This window comes from Choristoneura fumiferana, chromosome 23 (assembly GCF_025370935.1).
Source record: "Choristoneura fumiferana chromosome 23, NRCan_CFum_1, whole genome shotgun sequence".
Lineage (NCBI taxonomy): Eukaryota > Metazoa > Arthropoda > Insecta > Lepidoptera > Tortricidae > Choristoneura > Choristoneura fumiferana.
In genome coordinates, this window is record NC_133494.1 from 17,213,558 (window position 1) to 17,237,717 (window position 24,160).

Consider the following 24,160-nt stretch of genomic DNA (forward strand, 5'->3'; position numbering starts at 1 on the left):
CAGTTATTACTACAGTTTATTTGAAACCGAATTAAATTTGTGTTTATGCCAACCAGTGTTGCTATCGTCAACTAAAGCTGTCGGGACTTGGATACGATCGTATTTATCTCATCCTTTGAAATAGGGAATTGAATGCAGGGGAAAATTCTTTGACAGATCGCTATCTAGGTTAAAATACATTTAGTCAAAAGGCGAAATTGGGTCCCTGTGCCCTTTTTTACCCGGTTTAGAGGAAGAGGGATTATGAATGTAGGTAATGGCATGTGTTTCTTGGAAGTTAGTGAATTTTTACAAGTGACATACATTAATACAAGGTGACTTTTTGTCGTTTTCCAAATTAATCAGTTTAAATCTGTTTTTGTTTTCTATTACTTGATTTTAGTTTTTTATTTAAATTACAAATTTTCCGATCAAGTTATTAAATGGATATCTCTTCTAACTTTATAAAATGTGAAAGATCCTGAGTATAAGAGCGCGTGTGTGTCTGTGTGTGTGTGTGTGTGTGTGTGTGTGTGTGTGTGTGTTGTGTGTGTGCATGCGTACGTGCTGTACAAACTTGAAGGAACTTTAATGTGTAGTGTAGATAGCTTGACGTCCAGAATAACACATACAAGTATATTCTCAAAATCATAAATACTACCACTAGAGACACTATATTTTGAATGGGTGTTGTACATCATAATGAAGAACATAAGGTTATTTTCGAGATTTCTCATTGAAATTGAGAAAATTCCGGAGTTTCAACTTGACTGCTAGGTTTAATGGTTTAAGTTCATCATCATCATCATCAGCCTACAGCAGTCCACTGCTGGACATAGGCCTCTTCCATGGCGCGCCACAACACTGTCTTCAGCCCCTCGCTTCTATCCGCCGCCAGCGACCCTCTTAAGGTCCGTCCATCGTGCCTCAGGACGCCTAGGATCTAAGATATAGGTCAGGTGCTGCAAGAGCAATGCTAGGGGTTTCTTTGAAGGATAAAATCCGAAATCACTTTATCCGACAAAGAACGAAAGTCACCGACTTTGCTCAAAGAATTAGTTCGCTGAAGTGGCGTTGGGCTGGCCACGTCTGTCGCAGGACCGATGAACGGTGGAGCAGATGGTTTAAGTTAGTGTAAGTAACATAGTATAATTATGTTGATATACATGGCATCTGAGCTAGATAATAAGTAAGCCAATTCGATCAAGGTTTTTAAAGGGACAATTAAATACCTCATTCAGATTTTGCTGCAAATTTTGAAGTTTTATTCGGAAACGTTCAATTTTATTTGTTTTAATCTGATTATTTAACAAATTAATTAAATTTATTTTGTTGACAGTTCCAACTTCCAATTAGACTTAATTACGAGAGTATTTCAATCATAATTAAGACTTGGTGGTTGTTTTTAATTAAAACCATTAATATAATTTAGCGCCTACTTATTTGTTAGCTACGTTTTTTTAAGTTTACTAGCGTGTACCTGCGGCTTCGCTCACGCAATCCATTAGATCGGACAGTTGAATTTATAAATATAAATACCATGGGATATTGACACCAATTGACCTAGTCCCAAACTAAGCAAAGCTTGGACTATGGATACCTAGGCAACGGATAACCACGCTACGAGTAATATTATAGATAAATACATACTTAAATACATATTAAACATCCAAGAAGGAATTTCGGAAGAGACGGTGCGGGGAGCGCCACTGTCGTGAACACATTCACCCAAGAAAATGACCTTCCAAATAGATCGAAACTAAGCGGACCATTTCTGGCTTAGTTTAGTTTAGTTTATTTAGTTATTCAAAACATCATTACGTTACAATTTACATAAATGTCAGTTATAAGAATTTGTATTGAAATCATCAACGGATACGTGAGTTGAACCTTAATCCACACTGATATTATAAATGCGAAAATGTGTGTGTTTGTGTGTTTGTACGTTTGTCCGTCATTCACTTCGAAACGGAGCGACGGATCTACGTGATTTTTGGTATAGAGATAGTTTATGAGCCAGAGAGTGACATAGGCTACCTACTTTTAATCCCGGAAAAATGCACAGTTCCCGAGGGAACAGCGCGCGATAACCTAATTCCATGCGGGCGAAGCCGGGGCAAAAGCTAGTTTTGTAATAATAACAAATATGTCTCACAAGAGCTTAAGTAATATATCATTGCGTTAAAAACGTCTAACTATTTAAAACTGAAAATAAAAAAGTCCACACACACAGCAGTATTAGTAGTGTAAAGGGCTGTTTCACCACCTGTTGATTAATTTTAATTGACGGATAAATGTGATGCCATCTCTGTCTATTAGAACAAAAGAAACAATTTATCCGTTAAAAAAATTTAATCAATGGATGGTTAAACACAGGGTAGTAAGTACTAGTTATTGAAGAGAAAGAAAGAAAGAAAGATAAAGTTTATTCGGCAAACTTGTAGGTAGCATCAGGTACATAACTTAATGTTTAATTAAAGTCAACTTATAGCTAGCCGAAAGGGCTGGTAGCTCAGCAATGCTGAGGTACGGAACCACAGAGCTGATTTTCAGCTGCAGCCAAATAAAGAGAAAAAAAAAAGTAAAATGGTGCATGCCTATTTGACACTTGAAAATATGTTATACATAGGTATATGTTATACGTCTGACGGAGATTCTGCAAAGGGATAAGTTAGCCTTTGTACATGATATGTATGGGTAAGGCCGCGAATTTTGACCAATTTGGACGTTTCAAATTTGGAAGGCTGATAAAAAAAAACTGATAACACCTAGAGGTTTAATTTTTTTTTTATTATATGACACGATATAAACTCTCAAGGTCGCAAATGAGATAATTGATTTAAACCCTTTTAAAAAAATAATAAAAATATATTACCGTCCAAAACGTAACGAAAATTGACTATTTTTTTTGACCACGAGTACTTAATACCTTATTATTTTCATGCTATTTAACTTCTCATGATCATGATTTTGTTTAAACGAAATTTTATGATATAACGATAGTCCTACCGATTGCGGAATCATGGTAATCAAATAATTTTCATGTTTTATATTCATTTCTTTTCACGTGCCAAAAAACCACGTTTTCGTTACGAATACTTAGGTGACGCTTTTTTAAGCTACCTTTAACGCCAATTTCGGTAGAAATTTGTTTTTGTACACTGGCAACTAATACTCTAATAGGGCAACATCGATGAGATAAATAAATCTCATCAGTTTGTTGACAAACAGCCATCAAAAGTGACGCGGAGGTTTTTTTTCGAAAAAACGTCGAAAGTGCTTGTTCGATTTTAAGGGTAAGTAGTGATTATTTTTAACTGGTTGTTTTTTCATACGATAGGGTAATCTTTTCCATGTAAGTGGCATGTGTTATTATGTTCAAAATGTCGTTATTCACCATGATAAACGATTTTTTGTATAAAATACGTTACACTTTCGTTACGATTACGTTACATTTTTACAAAATGCTACGTATTTTGTACATAACGTAACGAAAAAATGTGGTAAAGGGAAGTTCACACAGAAAAATTCTAACTTACACCAGTTTATTATTAGGTTTCCAATGACTGCACGCACAGTAAGTTAGTTAGATGGATATTTTGAAGTTAAATAAATTTTAATCTGTAGGTGCAGGGATCGGCACAAGAGAATTGTGGCGAGTTCTGTGTTCACGTCCTGCGACATGCATAGCGTATTTAAAGTGAGAGACAAACGGAGAGATTCACTTACCTACTTAGTTCATTTGTTACCTAAACTTAATAATCATAATAATTTATTTCCAAAAACATCTTTATACATTGTCCACTTAACTAAGATACTACTTCCTAAATTGGTAAAACCTGTGATTTAGGGTTTTGGCGATTTCTTTGAGGTATTTAATAGCTTGTACAGTCGAAGTCACAAGCATGCTCACAACTAGGTGGTAGGACCTTGTGCAAGGTCCGCCCGGATTGCTACCACCATCTTCCTCGCTAATCCTGCCGTGAAGCAGCAGTGATTCACTGTTGTGTTTCGGCGTGGTGAGTAAGACAGCCGGTGAAATTACTGGCACGAGGTATCCCATCATAGGCCTCTAGGTTGGCAACGCGTCTGCAATACCCCTGGTGTTGCAGATTTTTATGGGCGGTGGTGATCTCTTACTCATTTGATCGTTTGCCATCCAGTCGAATAAAAAAAACCACATCCAAATTCGTTATGCTTATAAATGTGCACCTTATTGTCAGTGTTAGAGAGGCATGTAAAGATACACTTTTGGAAAGATGTTCGTCAACTAGAGGGTACTTCTACTTCCACATTCTCATGTTTAGCTCTATAGATCTCATATAGGACAGATTTAAGATCAGTATCGTCAGAAAGTTCTAGTAAAAATAAAAACTTCACTTTATTATATGAGATGTATTTTTTTTTCATACATACGTTATCTAATGGGAATTTTTACCAGTTTGATCTAGGCTTTATAAAAATTTGCGTTACGTTTTATGGTAACGTCACGTATTTTTTTTATGTTATTTCTATGTCACATTGGTCAAAATTCGCGGCCTTACCCGTATCTCATTATTTTGACAATGGAATTATTTCTACTTCTTTATAGGTATTTGACTTACAAGAGGAACAATGGAGGAGGGAGGTTTTGTTCTCCATACATATAACTTTATACGCCTTCAAGACTACAAACAAAACAAATCCTTCACGTGTAACAAGAGCCCTCTAACCCAAAAATAAAGCATATCAAGTAGCCAAATCTATCAAGTCCCCTCATATATCGATTGTAGCCGATGCGCCGACATGCGTGCCGATAATAGGAGTCGAACCCGCACCGCTTATAAACGATCATTACATATGTTAATATATAAGGTACTTATATAAATAAATAAAATAACTGCGAGCTAATACGTTATATTTCCGACTGCACTGTATTGTGTTGGCTGTATTTTGAAAGCGAGTGTATCGCCTATTGCAAGGCCGGCAACGCATTCGCAGTCCTAATAATGCTGTAGGTGTCCATGGGCGGCGGTGATCACTTACCATCAGGTGACCCACCTGCTCGTTTGCCAGGTGTTCGATAAAAAAAACCCACAGCTCCGTAAATTCATAGAATTACTTCCCTATAGATATCGTCGACTGTAATGATTTACTTATTAATTACTCTATCACTTTACATTTTAAAATAACCCTTCTTCGGGCAGTCGGGTAAAAAGTTAAGTGCGAGATGGACTCACGCACCAAATACCTTGTAGGTTGTATATATACCTTGCATAGCGTGAGGGACCCTATAATAGTGAGACGAGACCCAAGCTACCATAACCCTGTGTAATAGAAGAAACTTAAAAATTAAGAAAGTTCAATGAAAAGGCAAGATTTGTCTATACCTAATTATGATGATGAGTAGTGATGTAACGAATATTCGCATTCGCATTCGCGAATATCCGCATATTTTTGCATATTCGCATTCGCATTCGCAAAATTTCTGCGAATGTTTTGCGAATATCAATATCAGAAAAAAATACAATTATTAGATAATAGATAAGTTAATAAAATCAAAATACTACATTAATTTCTTATGTTTTTTATACAAAAAAATAACTTAATCTCGTAATCACATTATGAGTCTTGACTTGGTATTGCAGGTGGTAGGACCTTGTGCAAGGTCCGCCCGGATTGCTACCACCATCTTGCTCGTTAATCCTGCCGTGAAGCAGCAGTGCTTGCACTGTTGTGTTTCGGCGTGGAGAGTAAGACAGCCGGTGAAATTACTGGCACTTGAGGTATCCCATCTTAGGTCTCTAGGTTGGCAACGCATCTGCAATCCCCCTGGTGTTGCAGGTGTCTATGGGCGGTGGTGATCTCTTACCATCAGGAAACCCACCTGCTCGTTTGCCATCCAATCGAATAAAAAAAAAAAAAAATATTTATTTACTTTGCGATGCGTTCGTATAAACTGGGTAATTCTCGGAACAAAGTACGCACTTCGTTCGAACGAGACTGCCATAGACAATTTGGCACCGAATCGAAAAACTGAACATTCGCATTCGCATTCGCGAATGCTCAAAAAATGACATTCGTTACATCACTAGTGCAGAGTACAGAAGACGTGATGGTATTTGTTGGTAAGTATAAATTTATTTAATAAACATTATTACCAAATTTCAAGTTCAGAGGTCAAGAAAAAATTATTAAATTACGACAGGTTATTGATTTCATGTGCGAATGATTCTGGTCATAAGTTTCAACGCATTACAGAGAATTAAGGACTACATATATATATTTTTTTCAGATAGACTAACGAGCAGACGATTCACTTGAGTTTAAGTGATTATCGTATCCAATAGACATCCGCAGCACCATCAGGACTGCAAATACGTTACCGGCTTTAACGGGCGCGCTTGTATGTAGATAAAGTACTTTTAAATCATCAAATTACCGAACTATTTTTTTTGTGTAAGAGTATGTGTACTATCTTTATTGTTTATTTACTTCTATTATTATAAGGACATAGAAATACCTACGACACTTAGTTTTACAACACAGCCGTAATGGACATACAACCTAATCTAAATGAACTTTATTATTTACTGCTCCAGTCAATATCGTGGGACAAACTGAATTGTAGAGTTTTATGGTTACGTCCTTTTTACGAGGGCTGTGTAGGAAGTAATTCCGCATTTTTGGACAGGCGCAGAACAAGCGGGTCATCTGATAAACTTAAGGTTTAAGTAACACGCGTTCATAATTGCATGGTCATACCGAGGGTGATTTTCGCCTGCACTCGCTTGCACTAGAATTGTACGAGTTGTAAACAAATTAAACTAGATGGCGCTACTGGTGAAACTCAATGATAATGTTTTGAATGGTGTACTGCCTTTTCGGCGAAATATGTTTCGCAAAATTTCACTTAGCAACCAACCTTTCGCCAAAGTTTCATTTGGCAAACTAATATTTGGCATAACTTTACTTCGCATTTTTTTTATTTCGCAACATTTTTACATTGCAAAATTTTACTTCATCACACATTTATGTGGCAAATAATTATGTAGCAAATGATTGGCTTAGGCAAATAACAAATTGTCAAATAACATTTGGGCAATTTTTTACATTGCAAAGTTATACTTTAATTTGATTTGTGCGAGCGAGCGAAGCGAGCGAGCAAGACGGTTCGGAGCAGAAGCGACTTGGATAGTTTAGGTTCAGAAGGCTAAGGCGGGAGCGAAGCGGAGCGTAGCTCCCGCCTTAGCCTTCGATGTTAGGTTTTTTTTATAGCAGCCAGGATAAATGACACTAGAAAAGTAGGTTGGATGCCATTCAATAAGTTGCTAAATTAAGGTATGCCAATCAATACATTTGACGAAAACATAAATGACATCTTAAAAAAATTCCAGATAATAATTTGCATAATAATAATTTACTGAATCATTAGTTGGAAAATGATATTAGTGCGAAACGTTGAGTTGGGAAATAATATTTCGCCTAAATTAAAATATGGGATAAATAGTTTGGGAGTTAATTATTTGCTAAATAATTTTCGCCGATACATTAGTAAACCGTTTTGAATGGATATGATACAGTTTATGTCTCGCTTAGGGCCAGTACAGACGGACTGCATTCCAACTGCAACGACTGTCAACTGCCGACTGCCCATACATTTAAATTGCAGTTAGAGTACAGTTGTGCCGACTGCAATCGAACTAAGACGAAAAATGCATCTGTCTGTACTGGACCTTGGTCTACTGGCAAGCAGCAGTTGCAAGGTTGCTACCGTCGTGGGCATTAAGACAACTCCTATCATCTCTTGTCTGGTAACGCATCTAAAAACAATTATTTACTTAATCTCACTTGAGCAGATCCTGGTTTTGCGCTGAAATATTTTTACCAAATGATTTTCGATTACCGAAAAGATCGAAACACAGTAACTCGCATATTTCTCGTCAAAGTCAAAATATCTTTATTTATTTTAGGCTATGACAAGCACGAATATCAAAAAATCTACCACCGGTTCGGAAAAACCTCTGTTGCAATGAGAAGAATCCGGCTAGAAACTCAACGATTTATTTACAGATTTACAATAGTTAAAGTCTTGTTTAAAGTGTCTTCATCTTACTACGGTGGTTACCAAGGTATATGGCCAGTAGGTGCTACATCCTAGCACTTTAGCTTAGCTAATTATCTTGATACGAAACAGACGGGTCAGTGTATGAGAGGGGCTTCTGTATCAAATGACTAGCACAGGTATAGTCGATCGATCCAGCCAAACACGCTCCACGTCAGAATGTGAGGTGTAAGTGTAGGAAATATTTTATTTATATCTAAATCCCAACGTACAAGAAACGCGTAAAACATAGTTAATTACGCGTTTCGCAATTAACTGACCACCGATTAAGGATGAAAAAATACATCTTATTATTCGTTTTAATGGTTTTATTTTGTTGTATTGTATAACTCTTTATTGGACGACCGAATGGCCAAGTGGTTAGAGAACCTGACTACGAAGCTTGAGGTCCCGTGTTCGATTCCTGGCCGAGCAGATATTTGTAAAAATAATACGAGTGTTTGTTCTCGGGTCTTAGATGTTTCATATGTATTTAAGTATGTATTTATCTATATAAGTATGTTTATCCGTTGCCTAGTATCCATATTACTTACAAGCTTTGCTTAGTTTGGGACTAGGTCAATTGGTGTCAAGTGAGCCATGTTATTTTTATTATTATTATTATTGTACATAAAACATACTCGTATTAAAATAACAGTTAACAAAATAAAGTAAAAAGTACAGAGGCAAAAGATATTATTAAAAGAAAATAAAAAACTTTGACTGTCTATAAAACTAGACGTATGTTCAACAACAGTTAAGTCAGATGGCAAGAGGGAACTTCTGCATCTATAGCACTTAAGCTTCGCAGAGGAAAATCAAAGGTCTGAGAAGACTAGACTGTGCACAAGAAAACGTTTACTAGCTGTCTGTGTTGCCCATGACTCCGTCTGTGTAGGCTTTCTTTGAGCACTATCAAGCGGAAACTATGTAAATTTCTGAAAGGAATACTAGTTTTCGTCCTTTCCAGGACCCCAAACTATGTCTATACTAAAATTCATATAAATCGGTTAAGGGGACAAACGGACAACCAGAGTTGCTTTTGCATTTATCATTAGTAAAGAAAAGAAGTAAGAAAATCTGTTGTAGCAAACGATGGGGTCGGTTTGTCTGAACACACGTATAAAATGCGTTGATTAATTGTGATCTACAATTTTCTCACTACATTAGTTGATGTACGACGTCAAAGGTGCAACTAAATATGAAATTGAGATAAAAAGAGTTATTCTGTTAAACTGGCATTACTATATTAATATACAAGTTGCATTGATAATTAAGTAAAATACCAATAGAGAGAGTTATTGTAAAATACCAAAACACGTAGCAATCTGAGAACAGACGTTCGGCAGACGAACAAACATTTGCACAGGCTTGTTTTCCTAGACCACGAGACGAAATAAACCTTAAGACGACAAAGTACAGTCGCATGCAAATATTTGTCGCAGACAAACCTACTTAGCCAAATGGATCATGTAACTAAATGTGAAGTGTACTTTTAAAATTTAAAATTTGAAAATGCTTTTTTGCACATAAATTCCGGAAAACTCATGGTTGGGGGCCGGACTCGAACCCACGACCCTCTGCTTGGTCAAACCACTAGGTTACCATGACTGTTCAAATTGAAATAAGCTTTTTGAAAACAGGTAGATGGTTTTATGAACCAAACTATCTTTTGCCAAGAACTTGCTATTTAGCAGAAACTAAGCTATTTTCCAAAAACAAGGCTTTTTGATCTCTCAAAAAGAGATCAAAAAAGAGAGATCGAGAGAGAGAGAGAGAGAGAGAGAGAGAGAGAGAGAGAGAAAGATTTATTTACACATATTCGATACACAGAAAAAACACGTTAGGATGAAATAATAATTAAAAAAAACATCGAATAGTATAAATTGGGACCCACTCAGCATAATGTTGCGGCAAGCCACAACGCTGTTTTTCAGTGGGACCCATATTTTGTGTTAAGTAATAAAATTATTTGAGGGTCAAGTTTGAGTACATTTTTTGCATAAAAGTCTAACAAACAACATGCATCCTTACAAACTATCGCATCCATAATATAAGTAAGAAGTTAATATCTACGAGTATATCCTATCTCTGTATGGCTTTCAACTCTCACACATAACATGAGATTCTAAATAAAAGCTAACTACATTATAAAACCAACGCAAATGTTCAAGTTTCAATTTAAACTTTTATTCCACTTAAAGTACCGGAAGTTATGTGCGTAATAAAGCCACGGGCTAACAAGGACCCCTTAACTCGCGGTCCCATGTTGGGCGCCAGTTAAGGCCCCTTACAGAAATACTGTATTATAGCGCCATTTTACTCCAACGATTGCGTTATGAAGAGCCTAATGATCGTTTTTGTGTATTCTATTTTGTACATAAGATATCTCAATAGTGGAAACTGTTTTAGGTAATGTAATATTTTTATGTCCTTTATTCTATGTATTATTTCATGTTGTTTGTATTCCTGAATAAATAAATATCAAAACACTTAAAAAGTGCCTAATATTATTAATATTTAGTTCATTATTAGTTAGTTATTTCATTACAATTCGTGTTATCTTTTAATAGTATTAATTTTATAGATAGTGTAATTTAAAGTTTAGTTTTTCATGTCTCATACTCATAAACGTCAAAAATGAACCTATAGTAATTAATTGCTGCCATTTCGTTTATTTTCCTAAGTAGTAAAAATGTACTTACAAAACAATATCACTAATTCACTTCACTTGCAATTAGTCGCTCACTTCAGTTCTCACACTGTCACTCACTATACAAAATGAACACACTGCCCACTAAAGTAAAGCGCGTACTAAATCATGAACGTTATCGAACAAAGTTGATTCCACATCGGCACAGCGCGCCGGCAAAGTTACGAAACTCTATGCACACTATGCAAATTTAGTTTACGTATCGTAAAAACGGAGCGAAATCGCCGCCCCCCAAGACAACCGTCCGTCGCGAGATCACGACGTAAACTGGAAGCGAAGGATTCTACCCTACAGTTTGTGCGTGGGATAAAGAGGGGTGATGCTTGTAAACGGGGACGCGTGGGTGCGACAAGGATGGCTGCAGGAAGTACCGTGTCTGCACGTGGTGCTATGCGGTCAATGGTATGTTGCAATGCCGTCTACGGTCATTGCCATAGCGATCGGTTACGAATTTTATAAAGTTTTTATGTAAAATGGAGTTACCTATCCTACTATTTTTTAATTTCCATATTTGTCTACTACTGTATGTGTGTTCAACCATAGAAAGGATAGGACTTGTAGGGTAATTTTTATCCCATAATATTGTAAATTCTCGCGGAATACCGAATAACTATTTAGTAAGTTGCAGGCAAAATTATAAATACAAGTTTGAGAGTGCTTACGTTTTCATCATCATCATGATGAGGCGCTGGATGGGGCTGCACGCTGCCGCAACCTCATAATCATGGTTGACGGCGCTGGGCAGTCGTGTAATATAATTATTTGTGATCGTACCTACCTACTAACACCACTTGTATTTTCATTGTAACTAACCTCTATGGATTCTGTCCGAAATAAATGGCTTATTATTATTATTATTATCATCGTATAAGCCGTCCACAGTTGGACATAGGCCTCCCCCAACCCCCTTAGACCTCCAGTTGCTTCGGTTGGAAGTGGCCTTCTTTCACCGTGAATATGCGGCTTTAACCAGTTCATCCGTCCATCTCGTTGGTAGACGTCCTACGCTGCTTTCGCCGTCCCGTGGTCTCCATTCTACAACTAAAATAATAAACTGACAAAATTTTAAGATTAGTTTTTTGGAATCTTTTGTATTTTTATATTTCAATTCCAAATTTTTACTTTTACGGTCATCCCGTAAAACCTAAATTGAAAATACAAACTGAAATATAGATGCACAGAAAAAACAGAAAAATAAGACCATCACTGGGAATCGAACCCAGGTCCTCGGTAAAAAAAAAAACACAAAATTAACCACTTATTCGCACGGCGAAACTTCAGAATAAAACTTGTATTGACTAGAATTATTTATCCAACACCCACCCATAAGCCACATCACTATTTTAGGAACATATCCGGTGGTATTGAACTAAATTTGTGTTCATCTATATTCATCTTGCTAAGTAAATCCTCTGTGGAATCAAATACTACAATTTACTGCGTATACCGGGTGGGCCCTGTAACAGGAGCCAAAAATTAAACCACAGATTCTGCTACTCAAATGGAACTACTTTAGTTCTGCAACTTTCAAAAATGAAGTAATTTTATCATTATGTTTATTCCAAACAAATTAAATGGTATTTTCAATGTAGTGCATCCAATAGCCTTAATAACATCGCCTGTCATGTAACAAAATGACCGATCATGCAATATTGCTTGTCTTATTAAACTTTAAACTATATTAAAAATCATAATACAAGTTATTTTCAAACGTTGTAAAACTAAATTAGCTCAAGATGAAGAGTGGAAGCTGTCGTTTAATTTTTTGCTCCTGTTGCAGGGCCCACCATGTAAGCTGTAAGCTGATTGCGTTGTAAGCTGACCATTTACTCATAACAGTACAAATGTATGGAGGACTGGTTAATGATGGCAAACATTTATGAGCAACATAACAGACTCGAAAAAAACTATTTTTTTACGTGTTTGAAGTCGGTGCCACAGCACGAGTCAGCAGGAGTGAAAGAAACCCAATAGATAGTAGTATGTATGTAACGGTAAACGTATGAGTGCAGGCAGTGAGGTTTGTGCAGGTTTCCTCACGATGTTTTCCTTCACCGCAAAGCTCGTGGTAAATTTCAAATGTAATTCCGCACATGAATTTCGAAAAACTCAGAGGTGCGAGCCGGGGTTTGAACCCACGACCCTCAGCTTGAGAGGCGATAGGTCAAACCACTATGCCACCACGGCTTGTACGGATTTAGACTTAATGTCACCTAACCTTTTTCGTAGCCACCTACGGGCTACGTTTTCGTAGCCCCCTACGCGCTACGTACTTGTAGACTTCTAAGCACTACGATCTCGTAGATGCGCTACACATCTACGGTAGCCATGCTTTCAAAATAACTTGGGCAAATATTCGAGTGTTTATATAACACAACGGAAAGACAAGTCACAAGAATTTTAATCACGCTAAATTCAGCATCGGTATTGTCTTCAATTTTCATAAAAAAACAACCCTGGGCATTATCTATTTTAATAACACCTGCGAAGACACCAATGACAAAAAACGCTGCAAAAACGCTGAATATTCGCCCACATACTGTTGCTCACAATTTTTTATGCGTTCCATGGGAAGTTTACACGACCCTTTTGTGTATTTTTAATTGCCTGATATCTGCTTATATCGTATTCTTAACCTCCGACGCAAGAAAGGGGTGTTTTGACGCCAGGTCTGTCTGTCTCTCTGTGGCATCGTAGCCCTCAAGTGGATGGACCGTTTTTGATACAGTTTTTTTTAGATGAAAGCGAGTTTTCTTGCGGTAGGTTTTAACTAACCTAACCTAAGCTCAAATTACCCTATTGCACAGTACAACCTTTGGCTATGTTTCATTACGTTTCATTTGACTACCGGATGGCCAAGTGCTTAGAGAACCTGACTAGGAAGCTTGAGGTCCTGGGTTCAATTCCCGGCCGGGGCAGATATTTGTATGAATAATACGAATGTTTGCTCTCGGATCTTGGGTGTGTGTTTAAGTAGATATGTACTTATCTATATGTATAAAAAATATATACCTCGTTGAGTTTCTTGCCGGATTCTTCTCAACAGAGGTTTTTCCGAACCGGTGGTAGTTTTTTTTTTACATTCATAAGTGCTTGTTATAGCCTAAATTGAATAAAGACATTTTGACTTTGACTTTGATAAGTATGTTTATCCGATGTCTTTAGTTTGGGAATAAGTCAGTTGGTGTCAAGACGGTGTCAAGTGTCCCATGATATTTATTTATTCTTTATTATTATCAAATTACATAGTGGCTCCAAAGCGGTAACGTGTTGTGTGTGTGTGTGTGTGTGTGTGTGTGTGTGTGTGTGTGTGTGTGCGTGTGTGCGTGCGTGCGTGTGTGTGTGTGTGTGTGTGTAAATTACATAGTTCAGCCGTTTTTGAGATATTGAACTCTGAAATAACAATTTTCTTTTTCAACTTTTTTAAGATATTATTTCAGAAGGTAATAAATGCACTCAGCGGCACGAAATTTGGCCCACACCACATACAAAATTACCTATTACTGCATACATTCGAGGGCCAGATTTTTTTGCTGCTCAGTATAATTATCTTCTTTTAATTATAAAGTTGTTTTTCTTTGTCTATCAAAACTTTGCCAGTACAGCTCAAGTATTACGTAATTGTCGTGTTAAAAAACGGCGTAAAAGTCGGGGATGTAAAGGCTCTAACTCGATCGGCTTTGATCAGCCGGGCGGGAGTCGTCCAGTTGGGTCGGCACCGGCCACTGAACGCAGTCAGGGTTGGTACAGTGTTAGTGGAAAAATAATGTGGAGTTGTTACAATATATACGTAAGAAAAAAAACCAACTGCCTTAAAAATAAAAATAAATAAGTTTTTTGTTAAAAATTACATTTTTAATACAAGCTTTTTGCTGACTGTACTTGCATTTTCATCCAAACTACATTTCCGTACCAAATTTCAAGTCGATGCCATTAACCGTTGAGGAGTTCCGTTCTGCGGAGACGATCTTGGCTGGACTACCAGGATTTCACTACCAGATTATTGCATTGTCACCAGATTTACATAAATATGCCAAATTCCAAGTCAATCGGAGAAATGGAAGTGGGTCAAATTTAGCTTCCAAGATTTGACCCAAACAAACAAACAAACAGGGCAAGCTAAAGAAAAGCTTGTAAAAATTAAATCCAATGGTCTACAACTAAGTAACTTAAAGTTCAATAGTTGGGATTCACTAAAAATCGTTACCGATCCGAAATTCCCAGCAAAGGCTTCCCAAAGTTGAATTTTATGTTACTAAACAGAGTTCTACCTAGACTTGTTTTTTCTTTTTAGTTTTTGCAGTCGGGTTTCTTTTTAATTCGTACTTGTTTGATATTTCTATGAAAATCTCAGCTCAAAAGTATTATAATACGTAATACTAGCTGTTGCCTGCGTAGAAGTATTAAAAATAATTTACGTCCTACTCTCCTACCTGCCAAATATACACAAAAAAAATCATAAAAATCAGCCAAGCCGTTTCGCAGGAGTTTGATTACAAACACTGTGACATGAGAATTTTACATAATATATTAGATTATTAGAATGGGCTAATCATTAGCTTTCGTTTGACACCCATAAATTGTTGCAATACTCTTTAATTTCAAACTCAAACTCCCAACATTTATTGACGTAAAAAAACCAATACATCACAACAAGAACACAGTAAAAACAAAAAAGAAGACGAGAGAAAAATTAAAGACGTTACGCTGTAGTGTGGTGCCAAAAGGACTCAGTTCAGCATGTACCGTAGCCCTGTAACCAGAGCTGCAGCGCTGGTTTTCAGCTGAACCACGGTAATTTCTCCACCATATTTTTTTTCTGTTCGTTTATACGCATTGTCAATTTTTGATTTATAAAATATAATGACGTACTTACGTAGCAAATAGTCAAATACTGTGTTGCAGAGGCAGCCCTGGAGGCCTCCAAGTTCACGCAGCATTGAAGACGTTAATGATATCTCAAGCTTAAGATCGACCCGGATGTGACTTCGCTCCTAGCTCTATGCTCTATAGGATTCGAGATGTTTTCTTTCACGAATGGAGCTTAGTAGAAAGACAGTGTTGCCATGTTATGTACCAAAAGCAGGAGGCCAAATTTTTTTTTAATATAAGTGTATTTAGGTGAATTTACCTTCAAATACTTAGCAAACTTTTTTTTTAACTGTAGATTAATGATGCGTTTTCTGAGGAACAAAGTTTACAATTTACAAATTACTTAAAAAAAGGTTTGTTTAACATGGTTTGACTCACTTTGGTCGTTAGTATTACTTAATCAAACTCAAGAATTACGAAGTACAGTCGAGTTCATAAACTTGTGAGTTATAAATTTGATCCAAAATACCTGAACACCACTCTATTATTAACGACATAGAAGCGTTTTCAGATATTTTGATCAAAATGTTGCTCACAAGTTTTAAAACTCGACTGTACCAACGTAATGGAAATGATAACTTCTAAACCTTATATTGTCTTCAACAGCATAAGTCATTATGCAGTATGCTCTATGAAATACAAGTTGAAGTCGCAATGGACGGGCCACATCGCTCGAAGAACAGATGACCGTTGTGGGAGAAAAGTCCTGGAGTGGCGACCGCGAACCGGAAGACAAGCGTTAGCAGGCCTCCCACTAGACGGACTAACGACATCGTGACAGTTGCGGGCAACCGGTGGACGCAAGTTGAGCAGTGGACGTTTTCCGGCTGATTGAAGTCCTATGGAAGCCTAAAATACCACATTTTCGCAAAAATAACTCGTTTTCTTACATCATAGGCTCGGCTGTTTATGAGATTTCACAACTTTTAAAAAAAGTCAAAAGTCAAAATCAAAAGTGTTTTATTTGTGAAACATAGGTGATGGCTGCATAAATACAGAGATGTTAAATTTTTTCGTGTTGCACTATGTTTTGCCAGTTGGCGTACAAAAACATTGGCTATTAAGCCAGATATTAATATTTAATGGACAAAGTTCATATTAATCATCAGTATCATATTGATAGAGACTTGGCATGTTTTATACAGCATGTTTTTGTTGGGATAGTTACGAACATTTAACCTGTCGTTCTGTCTCTCAGAGCGTGCCGCTCTGCTGTCCGCTTTTATATTTGCAGCTTCGTTTGCGTTGGAGTCGGGCCCCGCTGGACTGAAAGCAAACACAGTCTACAGTTGAAAAACAGCGCGGGCGACTTTGCAACAATAGGATAAAATCGTCTTTGTTAATTAAAACTTCTGATTTAGCAATCAGGTTGTTTATCTTGCAAACCATTTAAACTATTAAGTAATAAAATATTTTAAAAATTAAATCCTTTTAAATATTATATAAAAAACAAAATAATTTTCGGGTTTTTTTCTTAATTTGTGATATAATGCATCATTTCTTACAAAATTCACAACTTCATCAAGAAAAACCGTATAGGAATCGTTATTTTTTACAGTTTTAAGATACTAATTAACCCTTAGAGTTTCATATAAAATTTAACTTGATATCTCCACGCATTTCCTTATATTGAAATTGATTATTAGAACTCAGCTCTTTTGAGCTCTGCTCTTTTGAGAGCCTGAACTCTTTTGAGAGTTTACATGACATGGAAATACCGTGCCATTTAATTGCAGTTGTCCCATGTGTACTTTTTATACGAAATTAATTATTGTATTTAGACTGCTTTTCTACTTTCGAGATTTACGTAATTAGACTCTACGAAATGTGTTTAGTACATTTAAAAGCTTAGTCAGCACTATATTTACAGGCTTTTATTTAGTTTCACCTGTCCCGTTGTCTGTCTGTCTGTCTGTAATCAAATCTTGCAAGTCAAATTCGACCAATTTCCACTTCCTGGGTATACTTATGTAAATTGCGTGCCCGGTATGCAAATGTAGTTTGAGTGACAATACAAGTACAGTTAACAAAAAGTACAGTCAGCAAAAAAAAAGCTTGTATTAAAAATATTTTTTTTAACAAAAACTTATTTTATTGTGTATTATGATCAATTTAGTTTAATCATAATATTAATTAGTTTCTTTAGTTTTATTTTGTTTTAAGATTTATTTGCCTGGCCTTAAGTGAAAATGGAGACCAAGATGGAGCACGCTTGCCTAATAAATGCCTATTCACCCTAGATTTGAAGACGGCCAGATTGTAGCGATCAGGGAACACAGACGCAGGCAGGGATTCCACTACTTAGCTGTCAGGATAATAAAGGAGGAGTGAAACCGCTCATTCGAAATTCGGAACCGTTGATGACGAAAAATTGTCTTTACATACTGTTTCAACGCCATTTGCTATGTCACGTATCTCATTCCCACTAACTTTTGTCCCCAGCAGGCGGCGCGTGCGGACCATGCCTGATTTTATGTAAATTATTATTTTTGTCTTGCGTCAGTTCACCCTGATGCCGCAATTAACATATTCCGGACGTTTGAATGGGAATAGAATTACAAGTAGAAATCAAAATGGCAGAGAATATTGTGGTTATTTTGAAGTTTGACAATAGGACTAGGATCCAAAGCTAATTCAAATCTTATAAAACGAGAAAGCTTGTAAGTCTGTTTGTTTGTTACCTTATCACGTCTGAACCGCTGAACCAATTTAGATGAAATTTAGTCTACAGATAGTTTAAGTCCATTGGTTAGTTTTTATCCCGGAAAATTGCACATCTCCTGCGGGATAGCGATAAACAAATCTCAGCTTCTATTTTATGCTAAAGTTACCTTGAGGTTTTGACCATATTGCAGCGGCCGTGCTAACGACTCCACTCAAAATTCGGTGATTCGATCATCATCATCCCAGCCTTTATATGTCCTACTGCTGGGCACAGGCCTTTTCTCAGAATGAGAGATCTTGGAATGTACTTCTTTTGAACCCAGGGTCCTCTGTTTTAGAGGCCATAAGTCAAACCATTAGTCACTACGGTTTTTTAATACAATATCACGCTAAAATGGCTTGGATTAAATTTTATAGGTGGACATCTAGAATAACGCATAAGCTACCTTGTATCCCGATAATACCTTTTAACCTTTAGACGACCAGATGGCCAAGTGGTTAGAGAACCTGACTACGAAGCTTGAGGTCCCGGGTTCGATTCCCGGCCAGGGTAGATATTTGTATGAATACGAATGTTTGTTCTCGGGTCTTGGATGTTTAATATGTATTTAAGTTTGTATTTATCTATATAAGTATGTTTATCCGTTGCCCAGTATCCACAGTACAAGCTTTGCTTAGTTTGGGACTAGGTCAATTTGGTGTCAAGTGTCCCATGATATTTATTTATTTATTTATTTAACTTAAGTATGTATTTATTTATTTATTTATTTATTTTATTTTATTTATTCAGAAACAAACAGTCTCTTATAGCTATATATATTACAGTAACATTTTTATGAGAACTAGACTTACAGTTTCCTAAAGGAAATATTGAAACCTTACAATTATACTACATAAAACTAAATACTTTACTAAATAAAGCTGAAGCACCTTTACATACAAAAACAAAGTTAAATTATATATACTTAACATACTTATTCAATGAAAGCTAAACCTACTCACATTCTGCTATACACTGCAAAGACTGTCTTTTAAACCTACTTATTTAGATTTGTTGTGTTTGTGTATTTATATCTATTATGGTTAGTCTTACGTAATCTTGATATTGCTATAATCTACTGTAAATTACACCACCTGCTAAAATCTATTCCTTACTTTTGTTTATTGTAAAGGTTGCCTGGAAGAAATCGCTATAAGGCGATAAGGTCGACAATTGCTTACCTTGAAAATCGCTAAATAAATGTGTTTTCTGTACTGCTTACTATGTGTTGGTGTTCAAAGAGTTATTGTATTGTATTGTAGTGACAACTTTGTAATAAAGCAACTATAATTTTCTTTCACACAAATATCTATAAGAAAGTCACAATACAAAGCCCGTGGCACACGATCACTTTCACTTACCGAATAGAATATTCGCCGTCTCCCTCGCACCTGCGGGGTGGTCAGCGCAAATGAAGCGATCGCGTGATGCGGCATCATTCCTCAATATCTGCCTTTCTACAGGGTGATTTAGTGCGGGCAGGGATAATATTTTCGGCGCTTACTGAAGTAAGGGTGCATACAGGACTTAAGATGGATAAACTTCGTATCAGTAAAACACGCAAAACCACGTAGGTATGCACATTTGTGCAATCGTGGAGGCCGTATTTTTCGGAACATCATAAGCGAATAAAAATCGATCGTTCAAATATTATAACAGCACTAGTTTTTAAATGAATGAATGAAAGATTTATTTGAAACACACAATGCAACAACATTTTTACAGAAAAATATTATATACTTATATATTATTATTATTTTTTCGCCCACGTGGAATTCGGTTAAAGCGCGCTGTTTTCCGGGATAAAAAGTAGTCTATGTCACTTTCTGGCCCATAAAATATCTCTATGCTAAAAATTACGTCGATCGGTTTCGACGTGAAAGACGGACAAACATACAAACAAAAAAACATACAAACACACATACTTTCGCATTTATATTATTAGTATGGCTTCGGTGGGTTAAGCCGCAGCACCCTGTAACCGGTAATTCTGGCCGCGCTGACGTGCGGCGGTTAAAAACGAATTACTTCGGAGCACCCTGTAGTCGCGCCATTTGTCATGCTGCACGGTGTGCACGCCCCGTATAGGCCAGGATACGGTGACATCATAACTATGTAATTTACAAAAAATATGTTTACTATTTTGTTATACTTACTAACTTTGCCCGAGACAGTGATCAGTGCACCTTCAGTAAATACTTTTAAAAACAGACTTGATAAGTACTTTGAAGACAATTACATAAGTGAATAATGATATGCACGCATCAGCTATAAGCTGCCTGTGCATTATAAATAATAATAATAATAATAACTTACCTAGCAGATAACGCATGTGTGTACAACATACATGGTTACAATTTTCAACGATTAATTATTAAAACATCATAATTTTTGATGATCATATAATTATCTTTGTTGTTTGCTTCATAAATGGAAGGGAATTTTAAAAAATGCGTGCTTACTCCTTGTCTACATCATGAAGGAAATCTGTACGATTTTTTTTAAATCATCATAAAACAAGTAACGCTTTCGCACAAGGGATTTTTTTTTAATTCTTGGTCGCTACTGCTGCTACTTCGCTAAGTAGCACGGTAAAAAGGTATTCCATTCGAAAAATAATACTCAGCTCTTGGCCTACGATTATCCAGATGTGGGTAGTTTCTTCCCCAGTTCTTTTCTAACAAATATAAATTAAACGATATCAGCTTGCATCAGCTAACTCATTTTTAATCACTATGCTTTGTTTACGGAGCTAATTGTTACCAAATCTGCATTATTTTTACATAAAACTGGGGAAAATTGTTTCCTAACTGCGGAGAAAGCCACTCTCGTGGCAGTGTGCCATATTTTTGGGATAATTATGCAATGAGGTTAAAGTGACAACTACTCATGCTATACAGGGTGTCCCGTAAGTTGCATGACAAACTTAAGGGGAAGCAAGCGGGCAGATTACCTACCAAACATATAACTAACCTAACCAACTCAGATCAGCTGGAAGACGTCCACTGCTGAACAAAGCCTCCTTAGAACGCCAGAATGAACGACAACTCGCCACTTGCATCCACCGGTTTCCCGCAACTCTCATGATGTCGTCAGTCCACCTGCCAACGCTTCGTCTTCCGTTTCGCGGTCTCCACTCGACGACTATTCTCCACAACGGTTCTGTTCTTCGATGTGGCCCGCCCATTGCCACTTCAAGTTGCATATTTTTCCAGCTATGTCGGTGACGTAAGTTCAATTACTCAATAAGGGTTCCTAGTTGACTACGGAACCCTAAAAATGGCTGAACTAATTTTGTCTTACAGAGCGATTTACGTGGTCAGATTGGATTAAGAAGTACCTACTATAAGTCAAATGTAATGTCGTATTTGGAGGGCTTATAATTTTAGTTTTAATTTTAAGCCGTTTTTTTCATACATTGATAGAATCTTCGCTGGTAGGCTAAAATCATAAATTTAAAAAAAAGATAATACAGTAGATTGTACAACGTGTCTATTATTTTTGTTAATACATATAAATGACGGAATAATTACGTTTTTTTACCAAAGATACTTTTCAGGAGGCTTTGGTTGAATTGAAAGTGGTTGCAAAAACTTAGACTAAGTAAACAAAAGGGGGTAGAAGAAGACCCTGCGCGTTGTGTCGTGTCCACTAACACCACTATAAGGCAGCGTTTCCACCAGAGAAGTGCGAGGAATGTTCTTTTCATTAACCAAAAGAAACGTTCATTTACATCCTCGCTCCGCTCACCTGTTTCCACTAGAGCTGTGCCGCGTGAGGATAGATAAATGAAGCTTTTCTATTGGTTCATGACAACGCAGTACGTGAGGTTTTGTATGCCACTAGGAATTTAAAAGCAAATGTTAATCCAGCCCAACCAAGCGTGGCGAGCCGTTTGAGCAGAACTCATTCCTGCCGTAAATCTCAATTCTGTACTGGCTCCGCGCCAGCAGCCCTACAGATCTTGCAGCAGGAATGGCCAATCGCACAGGTGCCGCAGATGCAGTATAGATGTGGAAATCCTATTTATCATCATCATACTCGTATCAGCCATACGTAGGATGTCTACTGTTGTGTATATGTCGGCGGCCGATCGTAAAATCCGCCAGATCACGAAATTCCTAGGCATATCGTGAAATGGCGCCATTTCATGAATTGGCTAAGGGGCATCCGCCATATCGTACAAAACTCACCGTTTAACGATTTGCCTAGTGACGTTAAGGCAGATCATGAAATTCCTTGGCATATCATGAAACGCTGCCATTTCATGATTTCGCCAGGTTGGGCAGATCATGAAATTCCTTGGCATATCATGAAACGCCGCCATATCGGTTCTGGCACTTCGCCGGCCGCTGCCGAAGCACGCTCGCTTCGCTCGCTCGCGCGTGCGCTGTGGTCACCATTCATACTAACCACTCCTCGCTTCGCTCGTCGTACCAAAATTGTTTTTTTTTTCGAAATATCACGATGTGCTAGGAAGCTAGGAATATCGACGAATGCATTGCTCTAATCGACCTGCCGTATTGTTTCTCAGGCACGATGAACTTTGACCTTTCCAAACAGGTTACTCTAAAAAGGTTAAACTATAACTAAATTAATCTTTGGAGGTTCCTTCAGGTTCGGAACCACCGTCTCTACTGCTCCATTATTAACTCTATGCAAATAGACAATTCGCAGCCACTTTTCACCACTCGAATAGGAGAGGGCTTCTAAAGTCGAGCCGTTAAAGTCCGAATTGCCCGAACGGGAACGAGTCGAGTTAAACGATTGGCAGTAAATCGATTATGTATTTGGTATCGATTGTAACATGACGGTGTGACGGCTTATGAAGGCTAATGTTTGATGTAAGAGGTGAAATAATACAGGAAATTATGTAAATACTTCAATATATTATCCTACAGCTAGGCTTTTGTGTCTATCTGTTACTTTTTTCTATGAACAAGAAAAATAATTTTGTAGGAAAAGGGTCCGTATTATCTCACGTAAATTTTTAGGGTCTTTGCACACTGCGTTTTTATAACGCATTGTAGACGAGCGTCCTTATGGATACAAACGCGATACGCACGTGAGTTTGGCTGCTCTATGGATAGAAATCATCATCATCATCATCAGCCGGCAGACGTCCACTGCTGAACAAAGGCCTCCCCCTCAGAACGCCACAATGAACGACAACTCGCCACTTGCTTCCACCGGTTTCCCGCAACTCTCACGATATCGTCAGTCCACCTGGCGGGAGGCCCGCCAACGCTTCGTCTTCCGGTTCGTGGTCGCTACTCGAGGACTTTTCTCCCCCAACGTATAATAATAATGGATGAATAGAAATAAGTATTTGTTAAAAATTACATTTTTAATACAAGCTTTTTTGCTGACTGTACTTTTTGTTGACTGCACTTGCATTAACATCCAAGTTACATTTCCGTACCAAATTTCAAGTCGATGCCACTAACCGTTGAGGAGTTCCGTTTCGCGGAGACGATCCTGGCCGGTCTACCAGAATTTCACTACCAGTATTGTCACCAGTTTTACATAAGTATGCTAAATTTCAAGTCAAACAGACCACTGGAAGTGGGTCAAATTTAGCTTCCAAGATTTGACCCAAACAAATAAATAAACCAGAGACACGACGAACAAACCAAAGAAATTGACGACCAGGATAGTGATTAGAGAACCTGACTACGAAGCTTGAGGTCCCGGGTTCAATTTGTATGAAAAATACGAATGTTTGTTCTCGGGTCTTGGTAATTAATATGTATTTAAGTATTACTATCCATATATAACTATATTTATCCGTTGCTAGTACCCATACAAC

At 37.3% G+C, this 24,160-nt stretch overlaps 1 protein-coding gene across 1 annotated transcript in view; it reads right to left on the reverse strand.

The window, feature by feature from the left end:
* Positions 1-11,021, reverse strand: part of LOC141440825 (uncharacterized) — a 972,542-nt gene extending 961,521 nt beyond the window's left edge. The window contains exon 1 of the mRNA XM_074105386.1: positions 10,768-11,021. The gene's annotated coding sequence lies outside the window, so the exon portion shown is untranslated. The remainder of the gene's footprint in view (positions 1-10,767) is intronic.
* Positions 11,022-24,160: the final 13,139 nt, after the last annotated feature.